The following is an 8,402-nucleotide window of genomic DNA, read 5'->3' on the forward strand; positions in this document are numbered from 1 at the left end:
GCAGCAGCATGGGGCTTTAGCTATCTAAAGAACAAGCTTGAAAACTGGCTTAGAATTACATTTTTAATGAAGGAATTTATGAACAGAGGTAGTAAAATAGCACAGGCTTTGATGTGTACACTGATATCTGCACAGCAACCAAGGTACTTCCTTGTTCTCACATGAAATGTTCTTGATATTTGTCAGTGATATAAACTAACGGCTAAATATATAACAAAAGCAAAGTACAAGTGTCTATGTACCCACCAAATATTTTACTTTCAAAAATATTCCTGTACCCTCCATGAACAGTGTGTACTTTTCATCTAAATTCAGAACACTTCAGTAACTTCACAATATGTGAGGAGACACAGTGGTACAAAGAGATAGAATGATTTCTCAGGGGTTAAAATCAGAGCTGAGATCTATTTTGGATCTTAGAACTTTAAATTTTTAATTTAGCATGTTTGATAACCAATATTCCTTGTACATTTGGGAGCAAATTTATCAAAATTATGTTTGGAGAACAGAAATTTGTTCTTGAGTTCTATTCAACCAGTTTCATATTTTAATGCATCTGAAAGTTTCTAAGACCAGAATTATTCTAGAAGACACAAATAGTAACTGACAATACATTCAGTTCATTGAGTGAATTTTTTTTTTTTGAGACAAAGTCTCACTACATTGTCCAGCCTGGGCTCAAGCATTCCTCCCACCTCAGCCTCCCAAGTAGCTAAGACTATAGGTGTGTGCCACCATGCCCAGCTTAATTTCCAAAATTTTATTTTAGTAGAGATGAGGTCTCACTGTGTTGCCCAGGCCAGTCTTGAACTCCTGGGCTCAAGTGATCTTCCCCCCTGGTGCACAAAGTGCTGGAAATACAGACATGAGCCATCTCTCCTGGCCATTGAGCCAGTATTTATTGGCCAATAACATGTACTATGTTGAGTGCTGAAGACCCATTTAGAAAGAAATAAAGCTCCTATCCTCAAGACCAATGTCTATTGAGAGGGGTGGACACACACCAAACCAACTGGTAAGTTGTGTTTGCTGCTTAATGCTATTTTTAGTTTTCCCTGCTGTTGACTCACCATGATAAAATAAATTATCTCTTTTTTTGTCTTTCATCCAAACAGGCGAAGTTTGCTCTCACTGCAGTTGCCTCTCCTCCACTTAGCAAACACACACTGAAGCCTTTAGAGACAAAGTTAATCCCTGTTTGTGATTCAGGCCCATTGATGAAGATTATGCTTCCTCATCTTAGATGGAGAATGGATAGAGGTTATTGTTTGAAATTGAAAAGGGGGTTGACTGTGCCCTAGAGAGGATTTCCTAAGGTGGGTAGGGACTTGGGTCTTATTCCCACTGAGAATCCCAATAGGGGGCAGGACTGCTGATAAGAAATGCATATAGATAGCTGGAGACTCAGTACTGCCATGGCCTTGAAAGCTTTGGAGAAGGCTGCTAGGGCTGAGTTGAGCATGGAGAAGGATACTTCACCAGCTGCAGGGCAGCCTACCTTCAAACAGGCCACATGGACTTGAGCAATGGGCATGACATCAGGCAACTAGAATAAACTCAAGTCAAGAATCCTTTCCTCTCCTTAGCCACCCTGTTACAGACCAAAAAAAAAAAAAAAAAAAAAATTTAGAAGAAGCTTCTTCCATGATAACATGGGATGAACTATATAATACCGCTGGGAATCTTGAGGAATACTTAGGAAGGGCCCTCTAGTAAATCACTGGCATGTTGACAAGGAAGTTCAGAGTGAGATACATTCTGATTTTTCAAAATAAAATAATGCAGCTTTTTTTTTTTTTGAGACAGAGTTTCACTCCTGTCACCCAGGCTAGAGTGCAATGCTGCGATCCTGGCTCACTGCAACTGCCACCTCCTGGATACAAGCGATTCTCCTGCCTCAGCTTCCTAAGTAGGTGGGATTACAGGTGCCCGCCACCATGCCCGGCTAGGTTTTGTATTTTTAGTAGAGCTGGGGTTTCGCCATGTTGGCCAGGCTGGTCCCGAACTCTGACCTCAGGTGATTTGCCCATCTCAACCTCCCAATATGCTGAGGTTACAGGCACGAGCCAACGCACCCAGCCAGTAATGCAGTTTATTTCACCCAAGTCTCATGAAACGAATTCATACCCCTTACAGTTTATATAGATGGATAGATATAAGATAGATAGATAGATGAATGTGATACATACCAAAATACAGAATGTATTATACACTAGCATTGCAACACAACAAATGTGGTAGACAAAGCAACTACCCCATTTCCTAGACTTTAAAATTGTTTGATTACTTCAGTGTTTCTCCATTGGACCATGTCTTAAAACTGATGCATACTTTTAATATTCTATTTGTTTTGCTTTGATTTTCAAAAAAAAGAAAGCTGACATTTTAGAATCAAGAAGTCATCATAATTCCCTGTAGGGAAATAACAGAGAAAAGAAGGTATCATAGATGAATTGATTTTTCAATTGGCTTAAAAGATAAGTAGCGAACAAAGTGGAGTAAGGATAGTAAGTGTGGAGGTGGAAACATGTAGAAAAATCATAGTGAGTGCAAGAAAACCTCAGCATCATTGGCAAGCAAGTGATTTAACACCTCTTTCACTCCAAACTACATTTTGAGCACTTATGTAGAGTATGAAAAAAATCATATTAAAAAATGTTTTACATAGAAACAAATTTCTTTGCTGATTGACTTCTGCTTAAAGCACAATCCATGTTTTGAAAAAATGTGACCACTTAGTTTGAAGCATATTCAGAGATTTAAATTTTAAACTAAAAGATGAATCATGTCCCTATTAAGCAGTATTATGGCCTGCATTTTGGACCTTGGGATTTTGGCTGTTCATGTGCAAGAAAGCTCAGAAAAGAGAGGTGACTCTAGCAAGGAGTTTTAGCTGTTTTTTTGTTTTGTTTTGGTTTTGTTTTCTTGTTTCTACTGAAGGGCTTACTTCTTTTTCCAGGAAAGGAACGGTAAACTTACATTTTGCCTAGGATAGCGAATCAAAGCCTACATTATCGGGCAATACATTTTCAATGTAATCCAGGGCTGGGTTGCATTTTTATTGGATGGCACTCAGCTGAGGCTGTCTGTGTGTCCCCATGCCTTAATCCAGCTCTGAGTTCAAGGAACTTAAAGAAGTAAAGGGGAAGTAAAAATGTGTTTGTGGAAGGGATGGGAGATGAAGGAGTACAGCCGAGAGCAGCCCATTATTATTTTCATAAAATATGTGGCATATACACTCTCTTTTGATCACTTCTTTGCAGTATAGGTATCATCATCCCCACTCTTAAAGGTGGTGAAACTGAGACTAAGAAGTTAATCTGCTTTAGACAAAGTTAATCAAATAGTAAATAAGTAGACGACTGAGTGTAGGCCTTCTGAATCTCAACTCACTGACTGCCCACTACCTAATGTAACAGGCATAGTGGCTAGCTAGCCAAGTGAGAGATGTTTAATTTGTTTAAAGAGATCCATATAGTTAGGCCCAGCACAGTGGCTCATGCCTGTAATCCCAACACTTTAGGAAGTCAAGGAGGGAGAATCACTTGAGCCCAAAAGTTTGAGAGCAACCTGGGCAACACAGGGAGACATCTTCTCTACAGATAATCAAAAAAACTAGACAGGCATAGTGGTGTGCACCTGTAGTTCCAGCTACTTGGGAGGCTAAGGCCAGAGGATCTTTTAAACACAGAATGTAGAGGCTGCAGCGTGGTCAATGGAGGCTACAGTAAGCCATGATCATGCCACTGCACTCTAGCATGGTTGGCAGAGCAAGACTCAGTTTCAAAAAATATATACATACTTAATTTTTTGATAATTGTTTATGGTACAAGTATTAAGGCAAATGGAAGAATGAAAATAAATTATCCAACTGGTTTAGATCAGAAAAACACCACTTCTCCCTTTGTGATGCTCAACATACAAATCCCCAACACAGAGGCAGGATTCTAGTTGCTAGTTCTAGATGTCACACAGCTTGATCTCTGACTTACTCTGAGATATGTACAGTAATAAAAGCAACAACCACATAATCCAACCTGTGGCTGCTAAGGTCCTTCCAACATCCTGGAAGGCTCCTCGTTTTCAGAGGACTTGGTAATGGTGGTGAAAACTAGTAAATTAAAATCAGAGCAGATGTGGTTTGTAGACCTCTTTATAGAGTTAAGGTAAGCAAATTTATCTGTAGCAAAACACACGCAATGAAAGTCCTTTAAGATAAACATACTTAAATAAAGTTACTGAAACACTGTGGATTTTTAACCACAAACTAATTCCCTGGTAATCAGTTTCAAATGCTGACAAGCTTGTTTTCTTCCTGGTTTCCTATTTCTGACCTTCTAATTCCTTTCTTTAGCAACAGTAAGAATATTCCAAAATAATTCTTTCCAAGGACTCCGTGTCAACAGCTGTGAAGCCTCTAAGCTTCTGTTTTCCTTTGGCTGGTCATTAAGTGAGGTCAGTGTGAGGCTTATGTCATATTTTCTAGTTGGATTAAGCAACTTCTCAACTGGTGAAAAATGTGACATTCTAGATTATCAATATCTCAAGAGCTTTGAAAACCAATTATGATATTGCTATTATGTAGCATACAAAAAGTCTGTGCTAAATTTATGACTAATATGTTTGTTAGACATAGTTTGAACTCACTTATCTAACATCTTATTTTAACAAATATGCTAAAATTAAAGAGTTTCTTTTTTTTAAATCAAGATTAGACATACTTTAAAATACCAGGAAAATTATTTACTCGACAGATGGGAAACTAAAGATATTCAAACAACAGAATTAAACTCCCTTTTACAAATATACTCTGTGGCTATTACATGAACACACACACACAGGTACACAGTGGCTAGGTACTTACTGGCAGAAGTTCTTGCTAAAATAGTAAGATTAGATTACAAGCACATTTTATGACAATTATTTTATTGAAAGGGAGTGACCAAAAGCCATTTTACGTGGTGCTAGTTTAGCATACTTTTTATTTCTTTGGTAGACGTTTAACACGCCTGTGAAAGTTTCTCATCAGGCTGTTAGAGTTGGCTGTCCAATACTGAAAGGCACAAAGGTCACAAAGTTTAGTCATTAAAATCATAGGTCATTTCATTCTCCCAAAATCGAATTTAAAGAGACTTTATATTTGGTTCCCAATTATTTTTTTAAACTTATATTTGCCCCCATCACCCTAACCTATTCCCAGCAGCATGGAACATAGGCCTACACCGTCTCTGCTGGCATTCTTTTTAACTGTGCAAACAACTCTCTTGGCCTGAAAATACTTAAACTCTTTCTGTGTCTGTCAGCATTTTAATGTTTTTCAAGGCTTCACTCACTTAGGACCTCCTCGGTGAAATCCTTTTCGGTGATTCTGGAGAGAGCTGAGTAATTCCTTCTGTTTTAATATCACTCCATTTATGTCTTGTTCTGTCACTTAACCGTTAAGTCTCAATACAATCATGTGTGTTCTACCACTAGATTAATTCCACTAACCTTCATAGAATGTTGATAATATGATAAGGTGTAGAAATACAATTATGATAACAACCAATCAACAAAAAATAGGGGGGAAAAAAGTCCCTGCATAGAGAAGACAAGCTAATGCGCATTTTTCTATAAAACTTAATCCATAAGGGATCGTGTCTGATTCATCTTTGCATGATCGGTACTAGCCAGGGCTTGATGTGTAGGATGCATGGGATGAATATTTATTGAAATTAACTGAAATTAGCAGGAACACAGATTTCCTGATCACGAATAAAAGCAAAGCATTTCCTTAAGTAGACATCTGCTCATATCAATGCTACTTTAGATAAAGTCAAAGAGGCTTATTGTATAAAGATTGCATATTTATTTACATAATAATAAAAAATTGTAATTCCTCCTGTGGTAGAAACCTGTTAGTCAAAAACCTGGCACTGAAAAATTCTCAATATGGTTAAACTAATTTTAAGTGTGCTCCATGAGTTGCTATATGTGTCACAGGAAAAAAGGAGTTTCATAATGAAATAAATTTAGGAAACATTGAGTTACACTAAGTTAAAAACATTTATTATATGACTTCTCGGAAGCTAGTATATGTTGTAAATTTCTAAGAGGGAAATGAAATATGATTAATTTCCCAAGGTTACTGAACCAAGAAATCCTATCATCAATAAGGATATTACGAAAGATGAACCATGAAACTTACTGTCCAAACTGAAACAGTTTTGAAAGTGAAAGGAGGAGCTAGTTAATAAATTATACCAGAACAACTGGTATAAACTGGGATCCTGCCAGGCAAATCAGGACGTACGGTCACCCTACTTTTACAGAATTTTTTTTTAATATATTTCAAAAAAAGAAACTATATTAATATGGTCAAGAGATAAAACTATTTTATGTCAATACACATCTGCTATTAGTATTTGTGTTGATGATATAAAGACGAAGATCACTTGCATTTTAAACATAATGATATCTTTTAATTTTTCTAGCTCAAGGAGTCTCACCATTCTTTTTTTTTTTTTTTTGGCTGAGCACAGGGGACTTTATTGATGGTACACGACAAGGTGGGGCTCCCTAGGCCCCTCCCTCTTCAAGGGGTCTGCATGGAAACTGTAAGGAAGGGCAATTCAGTGTGGTGGGGGACTCTGTGGCAGGGACTCCCCAGCAGTGAGGGCCTCTCTTCCTCTCATGCTCTCGCTGGGGCTGGTGGTCCAGGGGTCTTACTCTTTGGAGGCCATGTGGGACATGAGGTCCACCACCCTGTTGCTGTAGCCAAATTCATTGTCATACCAGGAAATGAGCTTGACAAAGTGGTCGTTGAGGGCAATGCCAGCCCCAGCATCAAAGGTGGAAGAATGGGTGTCGCTGTTGAAGTCAGAGGACACCACCTGGTGCTCAGTGTATCCCAGGATGCCCTTGAGGGGGCCCTCCAACGCCTGCTTCACCACCTTCTTGATGTCATCATATTTGGCAGGTTTTTCCAGACGGCAGGTCAGGTCCACCACTGACACGTTGGCAGTGGGGACATGGAAGGCCATGCCAGTGAGCTTCCCGTTCAGCTCAGGGATGACCTTGCCCACAGCCTTGGCAGCTCCAGTAGAGGCAGGGATGATGTTCTGGAGAGCCCCACGGCCATCACGCCACAGTTTCCCAGAGGGTCCATCCACGGTCTTCTGGGTGGCAGTGATGGCGTGGACAGTGGTCATGAGTCCTTTCACGATACCAAAGTTGTCATGGATGACCTTGGCCAGGGGCGCTAAGCAGTTGGTGGTGCAGGAGGCATTGCTGACGATCTTGAGGCTGTTGTCATACTTCTCATGGTTCACACCCATCACAAACATGGGGGCATCAGCAGAAGGGGCAGATATGATGACCCTTTTGGCTTCCCCCTGCAAGTGAGCCCCAGCCTTCTCCATGGTGGTGAAGATACCAGTGGACTCCACCACGTACTCAGCGCCAGCATCGCCCCACTTGATTTTGGAGGGATCTCGCTCCTGGAAGACGGTGATGGGATTTCCATTGATAACAAGCTTCCCGTTCTCAGCCTTGACAGTGCCATGGAATTTGCCATGGGTGGAATCATACTGGAACATGTAGACCATGTAGTTGAGGTCAATGAAGGGATCATTGATGGCGACAATATCCGTTTTACCAGGGTTAAAAGCAGCCCTGGTAACCAGGCGCCCAATACGACCAAATCCATTAACTCCGACCTTCATCTTCCACATGGTGTCTCAGAGATGTGGCTGGCGATGGGAGACTAGATGCGGCTGTCTGGCGAACAGGAGCAGCAGAGAGCCGGAGTCTCACCATTCTTACAGCTCTTTTCCTGAAACTGTAATGTGAATGATAAGGTTGTATTGTTGGGGAACAATAATACACAATGGAAATTCTCACTTAGCAGTTAGGAAGATGATTGAAGAATGCTGGCTTTCAAGATATGTCTAGGTTGTGGCACTGATATCAGCATTTCATTTGGTCTTGGACAATAGTTCTCAACCTTTTTCTTCTCAAGACCCCTTTTTATTATCAAAATGTTGAGGACTTCAGAGGGCCTTGGTTTATGTGGGCTATAGCTATTGATGTTTACTATGTTAGAAATTAATACTGATAATTTTTTTAATATTTATTATTAATTTATTTTAAAATAACAATAAAGTTTAGTTGAAATGTGGAATCTGGAATCTTATGTAAGCCTCTTACATATTAACATGGGTAACATATTTGTATGTAAATATATTTATTTTTCCAAAACAAACAAACAAAAAATCTAGTAAGAAGAGTGGCATTGTTTTACATTTTTACAAATCTCTTCAATATCTGCCTAATAAAATTCATTTGGACTCTCGTCTCTACTTTTGCATTTAAACTGTTGCAATATACTGCTTTGGCTAAAGAATAAACAGAAGTATGATTAA

General features: G+C 39.4%; 1 pseudogene across 1 annotated transcript; it reads right to left on the reverse strand.

Moving 5' to 3' along the window:
- Positions 1–6,493: 6,493 nt before the first annotated feature.
- On the reverse strand, positions 6,494–7,748 carry LOC116550239 (annotated as a pseudogene). Its single transcript, XR_004268291.1, has one exon. The product of XR_004268291.1 is annotated as a glyceraldehyde-3-phosphate dehydrogenase pseudogene (transcript).
- Positions 7,749–8,402: the final 654 nt, after the last annotated feature.

The sequence above is a fragment of the Sapajus apella genome, unplaced genomic scaffold, assembly GCF_009761245.1.
Source record: "Sapajus apella isolate SASKATOON/1434 unplaced genomic scaffold, GSC_monkey_1.0 scaffold7, whole genome shotgun sequence".
Taxonomy (NCBI): domain Eukaryota; kingdom Metazoa; phylum Chordata; class Mammalia; order Primates; family Cebidae; genus Sapajus; species Sapajus apella.